The sequence below is a fragment of the Neoarius graeffei genome, chromosome 10, assembly GCF_027579695.1.
Source record: "Neoarius graeffei isolate fNeoGra1 chromosome 10, fNeoGra1.pri, whole genome shotgun sequence".
NCBI lineage: Eukaryota > Metazoa > Chordata > Actinopteri > Siluriformes > Ariidae > Neoarius > Neoarius graeffei.
The window spans coordinates 66,855,895-66,875,099 of NC_083578.1; positions in this window are offsets into that span (position 1 = coordinate 66,855,895).

The window sequence follows — 19,205 nt, forward strand, 5'->3', positions numbered from 1 at the left end:
TTTGCACCTGCTGTTACTTGACGCATTACCCAGTCGATAGCTAAGATGAAGAGGAACCCTGACATCACACAGCCTTGCTTCACTCCAGTCTTAACTTGGAACCACTCGGACGTTAGACCATTGTTGAGGACAGCACACTCGGCGTTGTTGTACAGTAGCTTAACGATGTTAATTAATTTCTCTGGTATTCCGTACGCTCTCATGATGATCCAGAGGCTCTTTCGGTGCAGCGAGTCGAAGGCCTTTTCAAAGTCGATGAAATTGACTAACAGTGGAGACTGCCATTCACACGCCTGCTCTATGATGTTCCGCAGTATAAAGATTTGTTCGGTGGTATTTCGCCCCTCCAGGAACCCTGCTTGCTTGGGTCTCAGTCGCGTGATTGTTCCTTCCTTCATTCGCCTGATGATAATCTTGCCAAGCACCTTGCTGGCAATAACCAGCAGAGTAATGCCTCTCCAGTTGTTGCAGTCGCCTAGGTCGCCTTTCTTTGGTATCTTTACAATTAATCCTTTAAGCCACTCGTCCGGTACCAATTCCCCCTCCTAGATGATTAGGATTAACTCGTGTAGCTTTCGAGCAGATGTTTCTAAGTCTGCCTTCAGGAGCTCAGCTACAACGTTGTCAATGCCACCTGCCTTTCCTTCCCTAAGAGATAGAATTCCGAGCCTCACTTCTTCCAAACTAATTGGGTCTGTGCTTATGCTTTCAATAATGGGTATAGTGACAGTTGAATCTTCCATGGGACTCTCGGGTGGATCGCGATTGAGGACTTCTTCAAAATGCTCTTTCCATCTCATCAGCCTCTGACTTTCTTTAATTATGATGTTGTTCGACTTATCCTTGACTGCAGCATTACTGTGACGCTTATCATTGCAAACTCCGTTTATGGTTTCATACAGTCTTCATATTTCCTTGGTCAGCTGCCCTTTGAGCCATATCCATCTGATTTTCTAACCAAGATCTCTTGTTGGCTCTAATGCTTGACTTGACTTCTTTGTCCTTCGTTCTATACTTTTCCCTCAACTGTTGTTGTAGTCTCGCAGACTTGGCTCCTTCTAGTTGCTGTTTAACCTGCTTCCTTTCTTCGATGTGTGACCAAGATCTTTCACTTATCCATGGTTTACTCTTCCTCTTTTTAAGACCTAGGACATTTTTGGCCGTTGATATGTGTGCATCCCTGTACCGCTCCCATCTTGTATTTATATCCGGTTCTTCTTCATCTGTGGCCTCTAATACTGCAAAGCTGTTACGAAGCTCCACGGAGAATTGTTTCCTGATTTTGGGGTCCTTTAACTTGCTGACTTCGTATCTAATTCACAAATTGAGTGGCTTAATGGTCTTCTTTAGCTTCAGCTTGATTTTAGTTCTAACCAGTTGGTGGTCAGAAACAATATCGGCTCCTCGAATAGCCCTCGTGTCGAGAACAGATCTTCTAAAACGCTTATTGACAAGAACATGGTCAATCTGGTTGTGAGTTCGCCCGTCCGGTGATGTCCAGGTGGTTTTGTGGATATCTCTGTGCGGGAATATAGTGCCGGTTATCACTAAGCTGTTCATTTTGCAGAAGTCAACCAGCTTCTCTCCGTTTCTGTTAATCTCTCCAATTCCATGGGCCCCCATGACTTCCTCCTTGTTACTATTTGCTTCCCTGACCGTGGCATTCAGATCTCCACTTATGATGAGCATATCGTGCTTTCTTACCTTCTGTAGTACACTCTGTAGTTGGTCATAGAATTCATCTACTTCTTCTTCCTCAGCTTCCATTGTTGGTGCGTATACATGAATGACAGTAAGTTTAATAAACTTGGAGTGAAATTGTGCCTTGATAATATGCTCGTTTACTGGTACCCACTTAATCAACGCTGACTCTGCTTGCTTGGACATCATTATGGCAACCCCAGCTCGATGGAATCCATCTTCCCTTCCCGAGTAGATTACTGTTTCCCCTGAGGTGAGCTTCATCTTTCCAAAGCCAGTCCATCTGCATTCGCTGATTCCTAATAAGTCTATGTTATACTCTTGCATTTCTTTGGCAACCTGTGCTGCCTTGCCAACAGCATACATAGTGCGTACATTCCAGCTCCCGATGGCCAAAACTTTCTTGGGTTTCAGAAGTGACATCTTCGATTGACTGGCTTCTGAGTAGCTTTCACCAGCCAATGTCATATTGCGCTGATAGTCCATAAAACAAAAATCATTGTCTGGAGGTACCTGGCTAGCCTCTTCTTCCTGCTCATAACTTACTTGAATAGTGTGTCTGGTTTCCGTAATGTGGTTTCTTTTACAGGGATGGGTCACTGGCCCATTGCCCAACCCCAACCTGGAGGGCCAGGTGTTGCAGTTCGTCTGGCCTTTCACCTGGAAACTGCCCAGCAAGGTTGAACCTACCAGGGGCCAAGGCCCCAGCTGATATAGCTCCCAGGATCCTTAAGGCGCACAAACCTCCCCACCACTATAAGGCGCAACACATAGGGAGGTAATTAATTAAAAGACACTTCATGCCTAAAAATAATGACGTTATTTCTCTTTACTTAGTTGAGCAGTTCTTGACATAATATGGATTACTACAGTTGTAGAAGAGGGATATTTATTGTATTTGTATTATTTACTATTTACTGTTTGATCTCAAATGCATTAAGAAGGCAAGAAATTGCACTAATTAACTTTTGATGAGGCACCTGTTAATTGAAAAGCATTCCAGGTGACGACCTCATGAAGCTGGTTAAGATAATGCAAATAGTGTGCAAAGCATCATCAAGGTAAACACTGGCTAGTTTGAAGAATCTAAAATATGAAACACATTTTGTTTTTTAACACTTTTTTGTTTACCACATAATTCCATATATGTTCCATATGTTATTTCATAATTTCGATGTCTTCAGTGTTGTTCTACAATGTGGAAAATAGTCCAAATACAGAAAAACCTACGAATGAATATACAGTGCTGCTTGAAAGTTTGTGAACCCTTTAGAATGTTCTATATTTCTGCATAAATATGACCTAAAACATCATCAGATTTTCACACAAGTCCTAAAAGTAGATAAAGAGAACCCAGTTAAATAAATGAGACAAAAATATTATACTTGGTCATTTATTTATTGAGGGAAATGATCCAATATTACATATCTGTGAGTGGCAAAAGTATGGGAACCTTTGCTTTCAGTATCTGGTGTGACGCCCTTGTGCAGCAAAAACTGCAGCTAAATGTTTCTGGTAACTGTTGATCAGTCCTGCACACCGGCTTGGAGGAATTTTAGCCCATTCCTCTGTACAGAACAGCTTCAACTCTGGGATGTTGGTTGGTTTCCTCACATGAACTGCTCGCTTCAGGTCCTTCCACAACATTTTGACTGGATTAAGGTCAGGCCTTTGACTTGGCCATTCAAAAACATTAACATTATTCTTCTTTAACCATTCTTTGGTAGAATGACTTGTGTGCTTAGGGTCATTGCCTTGCTGCATGACCCACTTTCTCTTGAGATTCAGTTCATGGACAGATGTCTTGACATTTTCCTTTAGAATTTGCTGGTATAATTCAGAATTCATTGTTCCATCAATGATGGCAAGCCGTCCTGGCCCAGATGCAGCAAAACAGGCCCAAACCATGATATTACCACCACCATGTTTCACAGATGGGATAAGGTTCTTTTGCTGGAATGCAATATTTTCCTTTCTCCAAACATAATGCTTCTCATTTAAACCAAAACATTCTATTTTGGTCTCATCCACAAAACATTTTTCCAATAGCCTTCTGGCTTGTCCACTTGATCTTTAGCAAACTGCAGACAAGCAGCAATGTTCTTTTTGGAGAACAGTGGCTTTCACCTTGCAACCCTGCCATGCACACCATTTAGTGTTCCCCTGATGGTGGACTCATGAACATTAACACTAGCCAATGTGAGAGAGGCCTTCAGTTGCTTAGAAGTTACCCTGGGGTCCTTTGTAACCTCGCCGGCTATTGAGGTATTTCACCTGACGCCACAGGGTCACGTATCGCCGCAGTGTCTGCCATTTTGAACGTCAAGCTACATACTAACGCTGCAGACAGAGAGGGAGAACCAGCTTGAAAAAAAATGTGTTACAGACACCTAGAATAGATTAATTTGTCAGTAAGCACTCTATAAATAACCATGGTGTTTGCTTGTTGTGCTGTGGGCTGCCACAACAGACAGGGACAGTGTGCAGGACGCTCCTTTTACCGGTTTCTAGTGATGGGAATTTCAGCTCTTTTTCGGGAGCCGGCTCTTTTGGCTCTTCTTACTATAAGGAGCCGGCTCTTTCGGCTCCCAAACGGCTCCTGAGATTTTATTTTTGATTTAATTGCTGCAATTAAGTAGTTAATTAATCACATTATTATTTATATTTTATCAGTAGGATGTTTTCCATTTTATTTTTTTAGTTTTTGTAGCCATTGTAAAGCTTTGTAAAGTATAGCAGTGTAACAATGTTCTAGCTATAGAAATAAAACTTACTTACCAATTAATAAATTATTTTCTCACAAACATAATGCAAAACTGTGTTATATTACCAATATAAAATACACAGCTAATTTTCCCCTCCTCAGGTGCCTCACAGACTCCTCTCCCCTGCGCTCCACAGCTTTAAGCATTACACCAATTTTCATATTTTCGCAGCTGTGAATGACATCAACCCCCCCAACCAAAAAAAGTAGGCGTACACCATGCTACTTTTTTTCCTTTGAATGGTAATAGACAACACAAAGACGCAATCGGACAGCAACTTTTTTTGTGAAAGTCTCTCTCTCTGAGGCACCTAAGGACAAAACTAATTCGGCTCCCCAACTCGGCTCCCACCGAAGAGCCGGCTCCCGTCGTTCACTTCAAAGAGCCGGCTCTTTGAACCGGATCGTTCGCGACCGGCACATCATTACCGGTTTCCTACTGACCCAGACAAGAGGGCCAAATGGATTGCAGCTGTGAAGAGACAGGATTGGGAGCCAACAGAGTACTCCAGACTTTGCAGTGATCATTTCATTTCAGGTTAGTTTATCAGTTAACGCAATTTTGATAAAATATATAGTGAAAAGTAAATGGGGCAGTGTTTGCTAACCCATCTGAGCAGTGAAACAAGGCAGTGTTAATTTGTTTAGGGTTGCATGTAGCAGACATCAGACATAAAATGCAATAACAAAGGCTAGAAAGAAACGGGACACAGAAATAAATAAACAGGGCTCCATACCAAGGCTGGGTACAGTGTTTGTGATAAAAGACAGATCCAATTTAACACGAATCACAGCTTACTTTCTTGTTAAAATGTGCAAAGGTCTCCACCATCTCATACCGCCTTGCACTGAAGGACTTAAGCGTGCCGTCCAAAATGGCTGTGTCACGTGACTTGGTCACGTGGATGAAATACCTCAATTACAAGCCTTGCTCTTGGAGTGATCTTTGTTGGTCAACCACTCCTGGGGAGGGTAACAATGGTCTTGAATTTCCTCCATTTGTACACAATCTGTCTGACTGTGGATTGGTGGAGTCCAAACTCTTTAGAGATGGTTTTGTAACCTTTTCCAGCCTGATGAGCATCAACAACACTTTTTCTGAGGTCCTCAGAAATCTCCTTTGTTTGTGCCATGATGCACTTCCACAAACATGTGTTGTGAAGATCAGACTTTGATAGATCCCTGTTCTTTAAATAAAACAGGGTGCCCACTCACACCTGATTGTCATCCCATTGATTGAAAACACCCGACTCTAATTTCACCTTCAAATTAACTGCTAATCCTAGAGGTTCACATACTTTTGCCACTCACAGATATGTAATATTGGATCATTTTCCTCAATAAATAAATGACCAAGTATAATATTTTTGTCTCATTTGTTTAACTGGGTTCTCTTTATCTACTTTCAGGACTTGTGTGAAAATCTGATGATGTTTTAGGTCATATTTATGCAGAAATATAGAAAATTCTAAAGGGTTCACAAACGTTCAAGCACCACTGTATGTGTCCAAACTTTTGACTGGTACTGTACATTACTGTTGTTAGTTTTCTTATATATACATTTACAGATGCTCAGTAGTAGGAGTAGGATTTGAACATCTCCTCAAAATGCTGGCATTTTCCTGAATGTGAAATTCTTGTGTAAATTCTCCGACAAATGATTTACAAATAAATTTGTCCTTATCTAGCTTGATAATGTAGGCCAAATGTGTCCATTATGATGGTCACTACAGTGTCTTGGAAAAGTATTCATCTCCTTTAGTGTTTGTCCTGTTTTGCCGCATTACAAGATGGAATTAAAATGGATTTTTGGGGTGTTCACACCATTTGATTTACACAACATGCCTACCACTTTAAAGATGAAAATTGTTGTTTTATTGTGACACAAACAATAATTAAGATGAAAAAAAAAACCCCACAGAAATCTGGAGTGTGCATACCGTAGGTATTCACCCCCCAAAGTCAATACTTTGTTGAGCCACCTTTTGCTAAAATTACAGCTGCAAGCCTCTTGGGATATGTCTCTATTAGCTTAGCACATCTAGCCACTGGGATTTTTGCCCATTCCAGATTTCTGGTTTTTTTTCATCTTAATTATTGTTTGTGTCACAATAAAACAACAGGTTTCACCTTTAAAGTGGTAGGCATGTTGTATAAATCAAATGGTGCCAACTCTCCAAAAATCCATTTTAATTCCAGCTTGTGATGTGACAAAACAGGACAAAAGCCAAGGGGGATGAATACTTTTGCAAGACACTGTACCTGATATAGGGATCAGGTACAATACATTGTAGGAAAGTTCTCTGATTTACTGAGAGTAAGTGAAGCATTCCTTTACTCAGTCCCAGCTGATTTCTTCTTAAAAAGAAGCCTGGAAGAGGCAGCAAAACAACACTACAACAAAACAATTCCTACAGGAATAAGGAGTAATGGGTTTTGAATTTGAATCTTTTTTACTTCACAAAAAAATGAATACACATAAATAATAAATTATATCCCAATGCTTTCAGAAAACATTTCAATATGTAATAATGTCATTTACATTGTTAATTATCCTTTGCGTTGCAATTTTTCACCAATGTAAAGAGAAGTCACCATAAAAGCCATATTAATCTCTGTTACATATTTTAACCAATGTTCCCTTTTTTGTTATTTTGAAAATCCTTTTTGTTCTTGAACAATACACACAGTCATAGGAAAAAGAAAGTACACCCTCCTTCAGTCCTATGTTTTATTTATCAGGTCCCCCCCCCACACACACACACAGAACAGATTTCAATATGTAGTCTTTTTTCCTCAAAAAGTAAACCACCATTCAGAAACCAAGTGGGAAAAAATAAGTACACGCTTCCTACTTTCACAATCATCTCATATCATTATCTCTAGCTGCTTTATCCTGTTCTACAGGGTCACAGGCAAGCTGGAGCCTATCCCAGCTGACTACAGGCGAAAGGCAGGGTACACCCTGGACAAGTCGCCAGGTCATCACAGGGCTGACACATAGACAACCATTCACATCTACGGTCAATTTAGAGTCACCAGTTAACCTAACCTGCATGTCTTTGGACTGTGGGGGAAACCGGAGCACACCCACGCAGACAACATGCAAACTCCGCACAGAAAGGCCCCCGCCAGCCACGGGGCTTGAACCTGGACCTTCTTGCTGTGAGGCGACAGCGCTAACCACTACACCACCGTGCCACGCCATTCACAATCATTAAGAGAGTAATTAGCAGCCAAGTGTTCCTAATGATACACACAAGATTAGTAAATTATCAAGGAGTATGCAGTGTCACAGGGTGCTCCAGTTTCCTCCTGCAGTCCAAAGACATGTGGATTAGGTCAACTTGCTACTCTAAATTTCCCATAGGTGTGAATGTGAGTATGAATGGCTGAGGTGTCACACCTCTGAGTTCGTCAGCTGAACTTAATACTGCTCCTCACTCGAGCTGATATTGCACAAGAAAAATGTTCTTATGTCTAGGATCAGAATTGTACATAACTCTACCCTGAAGTTACCCTTAAGTTAGTTATATCTGAGATCTCCACACAGATTTGGTATTAAATTTGGTATCGATCCTTAATACCGTATGTACACATGATTCAGCTCTGAATACTCAACTCTGAATAGCCAAACAGAATAACTGATAAGATGTGATTGATACAAATGAGACGTGCTTTTGTGCTTTAGCTCTTCATGCTTTGAACTGATAAGAACAGATCGATAATGAGAATTAGCGAGAGAGAGAGAGAGAGAGAGAGAGAAAAGCAAATAATGGGAGAAAGAGAAAGAAAGAGAGAGAGATGGGAAAAGGAAACATGAGGATGCTGAGAATGAGAGAGTGGTTTTATGTGTTATGGGTAGTTGTGTAAGAGGTGGAGATGTAGGCAGACTCCCTTAGTGTGTGCTGTAATCAGGTTTAGAAGATTGACCCGAGACAGAACTCTGAAGTTCCGGAAGGCCAGGGTGGGGCACCTGTTATTTCCAAGTGAGCGATGCCTGCAGGACTACAGAGCAACACAGAGGAAAATATAGGTTTTCACTACACAAAAGACGCAGTTAGTAAAAAAAAGAAAAAAAGAAAAAAGAAAAAAAAACAATACACCTGCAGCAGAATACACTTTAAACACAGGACAGTTCAGGACTGCACACAGTACGGTACATTCACAGAGCAACAGGAGCAGCTTCAGAATAAACGATAATATAACTGTGCAAAGTTGAGCAGACTGACTGTATAAATTGCATGCGATCAATTGAAAGTGTGAGAGTTTCTCCTCGGAGTGAGATTTAAAGTCTCAACAGGACTTCAGGAGAAGCAGCGCCACTGAGTCACAGTGGAAACATTCCATCTCCATCCTCTGCTGCTCACAGGCCCCCGCAGCCTGCCGGGGCAATACCGCTTATTAAATTATCATAAAAGCCTGGCGCTCAATAAAAAGAGCTCGCCTGCCCTAATGGCCTGCAATTTTTATTTCTCAAATGAAATTATGGCCAATAGGAAACCTACGACCCCTACATGCCCTCACTCACGCTTCCTTTCTCTTGCCTTCCTCTTCATTAAGAGGATCTGCAGAACAGACAGGCCAGGGATCCACAAATATCATAAAGTAGTCCAATTTTAATTAATAACCACAATGCAGCAGAGAGAGAGAGAGAGAGAGAGAGAGAGAGAGAGAGAGATTCATTATATTTCTGGAATATGATATATGATATGATATATTTATTTTTTATTAATACCCTGAAATACAGCTTTATATATTGACATTTAAAAGTCTTCTCATAAATAAAATAAATGGTTAATATATGAGAAAATCCAGTGCTTGAAAAGTCACTATTTGCAGACTGGATGAGGTTGATTTGTCCAGAAGTTGAGCGTATTCTATGGTGAAGTAGCTTTATGAACATTTGCACAATAAACATAATATTGTTTAAATCCATAAACAGTTGTTTCAATGAAATACCTTTGCACAAACAAATACACGTACTGTATATGATTCTCCACAGTACGTCATAGTGCGTAAAGTCATAATGTGTACCATATGTGTTTTTTATATCTTGGTGGGAACCAAACATCGCCACAAGGAGTGAAATATTTGACAGTTTTGACTGGCTGGTCCTGATAAGGAAAACAGCTTTTTTTTCTCACAAAGATGTTTCCTTTTGGTTTCTGAGGTCAAGATTTGGGTTAGATTTAAGAAGACAAGAGATAAAAGACAAATATGTGTGTGTGTGTGTGTGTGTGCACACGCATGTGCATTTGTGAGGGAGAAAATGTGAGAAACGCTCTGCAATGCGTATGATTCTTTGTGTGTGTGTGTGTGTGTGTCTGTTCATCTGCCAGCCTTCTGCAGACTGACACTGAAGCCTGGATCGATATCCAATCACCTGCATCTCTGAGCAACAGTACACACAACCATACACATTCCAGATAAAAATCGCACACACAATCAACTTTTACAAAAGTCCCCCCCACAAAAACAACACACACACACACACACACACACACACAGTCATTTCTCTTAAACATACATATGTTTCTCTTTCCCACGCACAAGCCTAAAATATCAAGAACTCTAATTGAGAATGCAAAATTTTCATTTTCTTTTTTCTAAGCTGTCTTTCTTTCTATGTTACAGTATATGCATAGCATTTCTCTGTCTTTGACCCTGTATTCAGCTCATCTTTAGCCAGAAATGCGTATCCTTTTACTGAATTTCTCTCATAGTAGTTCACAGAGAGAAAAAGCTCCAAAAGCTAATAAAATAAAGTATTATGCAGTGCTGTGAGGTTGAAAAGATCATGCCTTATTTATCACAATGCTGCTATAATTTGCTCCACCTGAGTTAAATCTTTTATAGGCAGTTACAGTGAATGTCCCATTTCCTTTGACTGATGCTACTCATTTTTTTTTTTTAACATTCACCTTTGGCAGCCAGATATCTTTGAGGAAATTCTAATTCATAGTCAGTTGTGCACTGCCACATCTCCTCACCCTATTGGTTCATTCACTTCAGGATCTGGAAAGTCCATCCATCCATCCATCCATCCATCCATTATCTGTGGCCGCTTATCCTGTACAGGGTCGTGTGCAAGCTGGAGCCTATCCCAGCTGACTATGGGTGAGAGACAAGGTACACCCTGGACAAGTCACCAGATCATCGCAGGGCTGACATGGAGAGACAAACAACCATTCACACTCACATTCACACCTACGGTCAATTTGGAGCCACCAATTAACCTAACCTGCATGTTTTTGGATTGTGGGGGAAACCAGAGCATCCGGAGGAAACCCACGCAGACATGGAGAAAACATGCAAACTCCACACAGAAAGGCCCAAAATCCAGAACCTTCTTGCTGTGAGGTAACAGTGCTAACCACTACACCACCGTGCCACCCACTCAGTGACTTTGACAATGGCATAGTACTGTAGTTGGTGACAAATGTAGTGCTTTGAGTATTTTAGAAACTGCCTCTGGAGTTTACACAGAATGGTGTGAAAAAACAAAAACAAAAAACCTATCCAGTTAGCAATAGTCCTGTGGGCAGAAATGCCTTGTTGATGAGAGAAGTCAGAAGAGAATTGTCCATGTTGATAGGCTTCTTGATTAGAAAACAACATCTCAGAACACACAATATGCCTAATTTCGAGGCAGATGAGCTACAACAGCAGAAGACCACATTGGGTTCCATTAGGCCCTGGTCACACCACAGCTCACGATGGGTTTCTGAATACCTGGTGATGAAAAATTGGTCACATCGCCACCAATCATGCAGTACACGGTAAATGTTCTCCAAGTTTCGCAAGTTGTTTTTGTTGTGTCTCTGCCTTGTGAGTGGTCAAAACCCTTACAAAAATTTCAGTGCATGCATTGAAATTTGGTGTTGATGTTTTCGCTGGCAAACTAAGCAGTGAATACTCACACATGGGTTTGGGAATACTTTGCAAAGTTCAGGGAGCCTTCGTTGAGCCTCTTGAGATATATTTGTCTCAAAACCATGTCCCCGATGCTCCAGTGAGCCTCATCAACATAGTGGCTCGGCATAGCCTAACCTTCCCCAAGACTGGAAAAGCACATTTACATTCGGGGATCCTTCAGAGTGGGTTGTGCACACACTTGGGACCCAGTCGTTATGGGAAACACATGATGCTGATTTGAGCTCAAACAGCACGCACATATAAGGACGCTGTTTTCACAGAGACTTTGCAAAGTATTCTGTCAAGTATGCAGTGGTAGACAGATCTAAGTGCAGGAAGAGTGTTTATTAGCAGGCATGATGTTTACAAAAACAAAACATGAGGCAAGGTCAGAGTACCAAACACAAACGAAACTGAAAGCAGAGCCATAAACATGGCTAGAAACAAACATGACAGTGACAGTAATAATACTTCACAAAGCCTCTGTGAAAACAGCGCCCTTATATGCGCGTGCTGATTGCGCTCAAACCAGCATCAAGTGTTTCCCTTAACGACTGGGTCCTGTGAGTGAGTGTGGCCGCTTGAGCGTGCAAAGGCATGACGATCAAGTGTTCGCCTGCTGTTTGACCACAACTTTTAACTCACCTGTATATTGCCATGCATTGTCACCAAAATGCCTCATTTTCATTGATAAACCCATCGCAAAGCATCGTGAGCTGTAGTGTGACTGTAACTTTACTGACAGCCAAGAACAGGAATCTGAGGCTACAATGAGTGCAGGCTCACCAAAACTGGACAGGTGAAGATTAGAAAAATACCAGGCATCATTTTGGTTTTGTTGAAAATTGTCCCATTCTACTGTGTGATGGAATCTTAACTGGAACTATTGTAATAAAGTGGTTGATAAGTGTAGAACCATCTGAGCTTGTCTTTGGGCAACCGATCTCACCTTTTTCATGCTACTTTTACTTCTGAAATTAAGCAAAAGTAACTCTGCATCCTGCTGAAGTCAGGTAGAGACTTAATAAGTGCAATAAAAGTGCACTGATGATCTCAAAGGGTTGAGACCCTTTTCTGTAGGAAGTCAGTGGGAAGACTGGACAAACCAAGTAAGCCAAGCTGTATGCTCAAAGATGGGAGGAACTTAATGTTGACTTATTAAGTGCATAATAGACAGAGGCAGCACCAGTAATCATGCTTTGGCTGATTGATTTGCACAACTGTGTGATCGATGGTCTGCGTTCAGTCCTTTCACACTCAGATGTATCGCAATCGGTCTCAGTAATTAAAAGCCATTGATGGAGGTAAGGAGGGGCCTTGCATTGGTGCAGAGAGACACACCAAACTGTTTCATGCAGGCGCTTTCTGTCTATCTAGTTAGTTCTTCAAAGTGGTATGAGTTAAACATACTCAGCTGTTTGCATTCATCATGTCATAATGTTAGGCTTGCTGGTCAATTCTCAAATCTGATTAGTCAGAAGGTGTTTATTAATTCCTAAAGCAACAGATCTGAAACTAGTACCAGCTATAATTCAAATCACAGGTTTATATTCAGGAACTCATTCTAATACATTGTCTCATCTCATCTCATCTCATCTCATCTCATCTCATCTCATCTCATCTCATCTCATTATCTCTAGCCGCTTTATCCTGTTCTACAGGGTTGCAGGCAAGCTGGAGCCTATCCCAGCTGATTATGGGCGAAAGGCGGGGTACACCCTCGACAAGTCGCCAGGTCATCACAGGGCTGACACATAGACACAGACAACCATTCACACTCACATTCATGCCTACGGTCAATTTAGAGTCAGTTAACCTAACCTGCATGTCTTTGGACTGTGGGGGAAACCGGAGCACCCGGAGGAAACCCATGCGGACACGGGGAGAACATGCAAACTCCGCACAGAAAGGCCCTCGCCAGCCACAGGGCTCGAACCCAGAACCTTCTTGCTGTGAGGCGACAGTGCTAACCACTACACCACCGTGCCGCCCACCTAATACATTGTTACAACCCCGATTCCAAAAAAATTGGGACAAAGTACAAATTGTAAATAAAAACGGAATGCAATGATGTGGAAGTTTCAAAATTCCATATTTTATTCAGAATAGAACATAGATGACATATCAAATGTTTAAACTGAGAAAATGTATCATTTAAAGAGAAAAATTAGGTGATTTTAAATTTCATGACAACAACACATCTCAAAAAAGTTGGGACAAGGCCATGTTTACCACTGTGAGACATCCCCTTTTCTCTTTACAACAGTCTGTAAACGTCTGGGGACTGAGGAGACAAGTTGCTCAAGTTTAGGGATAGGAATGTTAACCCATTCTTGTCTAATGTAGGATTCTAGTTGTTCAACTGTCTTAGGTCTTTTTTGTCGTATCTTCCATTTTATGATGCGCCAAATGTTTTCTATGGGTGAAGGATCTGGACTGCAGGCTGGCCAGTTCAGTACCCGGACCCTTCTTCTACGCAGCCATGATGCTGTAATTGATGCAGTATGTGGTTTGGCATTGTCATGTTGGAAAATGCAAGGTCTTCCCTGAAAGAGATGTCGTCTGGATGGGAGCATATGTTGCTCTAGAACCTGGATATACCTTTCAGCATTGATGGTGTCTTTCCAGATGTGTAAGCTGCCCATGCCACCCGCACAAATGCAACCCCATACCATCAGAGGTGCAGGCTTCTGAACTGAGCGCTGATAACAACTCGGGTCGTCCTTCTCCTCTTTAGTCCGAATGACACGGTGTCCCTGATTTCCACAAAGAACTTCAAATTTTTGATTCGTCTGGCCACAGAACAGTTTTCCACTTTGCCACAGTCCATTTTAAATGAGCCTTGGCCCAGAGAAGACGTCTGCACTTCTGGATTGTGTTTAGATACAGCTTCTTCTTTGAACTATAGAGTTTTAGCTGGCAACGGCGGATGGCACGGTGAATTGTGTTCACAGATAATGTTCTCTGGAAATATTCCTGAGCCCATTTTGTGATTTCCAATACAGAAGCATGCCTGTATGTGATGCAGTGCCGTCTAAGGGCCCGAAGATCACGGGCACCCAGTATAGTTTTCCGGCCTTGACCCTTACGCACAGAGATTCTTCCAGATTCTCTGAATCTTTTGATGATATTATGCACTATAGATGATGATATGTTCAAACCCTTTGCAATTTTACACTGTCGAACTCCTTTCTGATATTGCGCCACCATTTGTTGGCGCAGAATTAGGGGGATTGGTGATCCTCTTCCCATCTTTACTTCTGAGAGCCGCTGCCACTCCAAGATGCTCTTTTTATACCCAGTCATGTTAATGACCTATTGCCAATTGACCTAATGAGTTGCAGTTTGGTCCTCCAGCTGTTCCTTTTTTGTATCTTTAACTTTTCCAGCCTCTTATTGCCCCTGTCCCAACTTTTTTGAGATGTGTTGCTGTCATGAAATTTCAAATGAGCCAATATTTGGCATGAAATTTCAAAATGTCTCACTTTCGACATTTGATATGTTGTCTATGTTCTATTGTGAATACAATATCAGGTTTTGAGATTTGTAAATTATTGCATTCCGTTTTTATTTACAATTTGTACTTTGTCCCAGCTTTTTTGGAATCGGGGTTGTATTTCTAGTAATTCCTAGAGACTTGTATGGATGGATGGATGATCTAGGCCTGACATTTAATGCACTAAAAATACATTTGAAATGTATGTATGTATGATAAACACATACTGTAATTGCTGATATGATCAGGTTTTCTGTTAGGACTTCTCTGTTATTTCACATCATGGAAGGATTGAGTAAGGTTTTCCACCACCGCAAAGTCTTCAGTACAGAGTGCTGTATGGTTTCTCGGTAACAGGACAAGCTGAATCTTATAAACTTCAACCTAAGGAAATATAGTGCACCTGGTGAAGGAATAGCTGTTTTTATTCTATCCACATTCATAGATATGAGCAATTGTGCGCTCTGATTGGCTACTCTACTACTAGGCTATCAGCTCATATACCGTGAGTAGAGAAAAACAAAATGGTGGAGTGCATCAAGTCAGATATATCACTTTGTTATCAAGTATTTAAAAGAAACAGAATAGCTAAAATAATATTATTTTTCCCCCAGTATCTCCTGTTCCACACTCTAGCCCAGTTGGTGGTGGTAATGCACCTTTAAGTTGGTTTGCCAACTGCCAAAAAAACCCTAAAGACGACGAAGAAGAAGAACAAAATGGTGGTGCATGTTGCTGAACCAACTGAGGATAAACTAAAAAAAACTACTCAAAAACAAAACCCCAAAAAACTACAAAAAAGTGGAATGAAAGTATTTCACTGCAAGAACATATCTGTTTTTATTTTTCAAGAATTATTATCATAACATTTTTCATGAATTGCTACTGTCATTTTGTTGGTTTGTTTACATTCTAAGCGGAAATTATTTTGTTGGATGTTTTGTATAAAGTTTTTATGTATCAAATTTGCTAAAAATAAAAAATTTTCTGTTTCTCAAAATCCAGTGAATGTGGATAGAATAAAACAGTTATTCCACTCAATCTCGTCATACATGGCTTATAGCCTACTCGGCTATCAGCTCATGTACGACTTGATTTCATGGAATAACTGTTAAATAGCTGCTATAAAGCCTAATGGATGTGCCACAACTAAGTAAAATTAAAAGTACAACATGCCATTTTTAATTAATTTAAAAAATGCAATTGTTGGCAGAAGGGGCAGCTCGGTGGTGTAATGGTTAGCACTGTCACCTCACAGCAAGAAGGTCCTGGGTTCGAGCCCAGCAGTCGATGAGGGCCTTTCTGTGTGAAGTTTGCATGTTCTCCCTGTGTCTGTGTGGGTTTCTTCCAGGTGCTCCAGTTTCCCCCACAGTCCAAAGACATGCAGGTTAGGCTAATTGGTGGCTCTAAATTGACTGTAGGTGTGAATGTGAGTGTGAATGATTGTCTGTGTCTATGTGTCAGCCCTGCGATGATCTGGCGACTTGTCCAGGGTGTACCCCGCCTCTCACCCATAGTCAGCTGGGATAGGCTCCAGCTTGCCTGCGACCCTGTAGGACAGGATAAGCAGCTACAGATAATGGATGGATGGATGGATGGATGGGTGTCAGCCCTGTGATAACCTGGCGACTTGTCAAGGGTGTACCCTGCCTCTCGCCCATAGTCAGCTGGGATAGGCTCCAGCATGCTTGCGACCTTGTACAGGATAAGTGGCTACAGATAATGAATGAATGAATGAATGAATGAATGAATTGTTGGCAAATTGCTGTGATATAAGATGGAATAAAATGCTTCTAAACACAATGATATAGGAAATAATCAACTTTGGAGTGGTAACAGTAACTCTGTTTCATGTCGTGCAGCACCATGCCACCCTGTCATTGATTATTTTCCTGTAATCAGAATTAGAATCAGAAATAAATGTATTGCTCCCCAAAGGGAAATTGTTCATGTTATATTGCTCTTATTCTAGAATAGACATATATACACATAGAACATTATCAGGAAAATAATAAACTCTCTCTCTCTCTGTCCCTCTCTGTTGAGTTACATGTCGATCCTGAGACATCAGTGATGCTGACCTCTTTTGCTCCTTAGACTCGCCTGATCCATCCTGATGCCCTATGTCTGTTTGGAATCTCATCACATTGTTCCTGTGGAGGATGGCCTCATATGAACAGTCGAAAGTTGCACTTGGAAGATGCTCTGGACACCTACAGTAATACATTTATGGCTGAGGACTACAGTTAACTTGCTAACTTTAGGACTGCAGTTGTCATGAACAGCTTTGCACTCATGTTTCCATCAATGAACAGTTTATAACTTCAACAAAACAGACTTCATGTTAAAACTATGGTGAATTTCCTGGTTACACAGTTGTACTTTATGACTATATAGGACACAGTTATAGAAGCGAGTTATTTATAATCACGCTATCTGTTATCACCCAAATGAGGATGGGTTCCCTTTTGAATCTGATTCCTCTCAAGGTTTCTTCCTTGTGTCATCTGAGGGAGTTTTTTTCTCAATATTGTCACCTCAGGCTTGCTCACTGGAGATAAATGAGGGATAAAATTAGCTCATATGTTTTAAGTCAGTGGTTAGCGCTGTCGCCTCACAGCAAGAAGCCCCGGGGCCGGCGAGGGCCTTTCTGTGTGGAGTTTGCATGTTCTCCCCGTGTCCGCGTGGGTTTCCTCCGGGTGCTCCGGTTTCCCCCACAGTCCAAAGACATGCAGGTTAGGTTAACTGGTGACTCTAAATTGACCGTAGGTGTGAATGGTTGTCTGTGTTTATGTGTCAGCCCTGTGATGACCTGGCGACTTGTCCAGGGTGTACCCCGCCTTTCGCCCGTAGTCAGCTGGGATAGGCTCCAGCTTGCCTGCGACCCTGTAGAAGGATAAAGCGGCTAGAGATAATGAGATGAGATGAGATGTTTTAAGTCTTTAATTTTCTTAAAGCTGCTTTGTGACAATGTCTGTTGTTAAAAGCGCTATACAAATAAACTTGACATGACAAACAATAAATAGTCACAATATATTGAGCAATAGAAGAATAAAAAAACAAAATGTAAGAGATGTTAAAATATGTGCATCATAAGGGTGGCATGTTGGTGCAGTGGTTAGCACTGTCACCTCACAGCAAGAAGGTTCTGGGTTTGATCCTCATGGCCAACTGGGATCTTTCTGTGTAGAGTTTGCATATTCTCCCCGTGAGTTTCCTTTCACAGTCCAAATACAATACAAATGTGAATTTGGTTAAATGGGTAGTCTAAATTGCTGGGTTTCAGTCATGTGACTTTTCTTAGCGGTTTTACCAGAAGTGAAATAGCTGGTGGTCTGAACAGCTATCACAGTGCAAACAACTAGCGATAACTTATCAGAGTATGATTGTAATCTAGAAGCCACTGCTCGCTTTAGATATATTCAGAAGATTGCTACCGTATGTGCAATGGAATCGACCCCTACAGTCTGGGAAAGAAGGATTTGTCATACGATCTCGAAAACTACCCTTCAGTCGAGTTCCCCGACATCTTGAACTATCTGGTGTTGCAGACATCCTTCTACACCGCAAAACAGATGAAAGCGTGGAAGAGTATGGAGGTTTACAACTTTGTTGTCTGTGGCTGGGTAAAGGACCTCGATATCAAGTCACTACCGAATGAACCCTGTATAGACCCCTTTGCAGTAAACGTCATTCATACGTAAGAGGAAATTGCGTGTGCAGCCTGGACCCAAAAAAGACTCAGCGATGGTAGAGACAAGAAGAAATATTTGGAAGAAATGCCTAGTTGTTGTGTTGTTGGGTGTCAGAATTGTAGCAGTGATGGGGTTAAAATGTACAGAATTCCAGCAGGATCTCACCCATTCCAAAAAAATCGCCGACGTCTATGGCTACAAGCCATCAAATGTGTAGACTGGGATGAAAGCACTATGCGCGGGTTTGCAGCGCCCACTTCATCACAGGTAAGATCAGGCTATTTATTAAATCTTTCTTTTTTATTCTTTCTAGTCTTCGTTTATTGATGTAGCAAAATACTTTAGCAACGTTTGTCTGATTAGCTGGGTCATAGTTACACAATGTAATGAATATTGTTAGCATGTTAACTTAGCTTTGCATGCAATTTTGTTTGTAGGAGAGGTCTCGCTTGACTCAAGCAGTCTAGATTTTGTGGCATCATTATTTGTGTATGCCGAAAATCACAATTTTAAAGCAAGGATGGAAAGGTAAAATTGTGTGCCCTCACTCTAAATGCCAACTTACGTTGACTGCTCTAACCTAGCTCCCGCCCCGTTCAGTTTCATTTCTGCTCTCTGCCTCTCGCTTTTT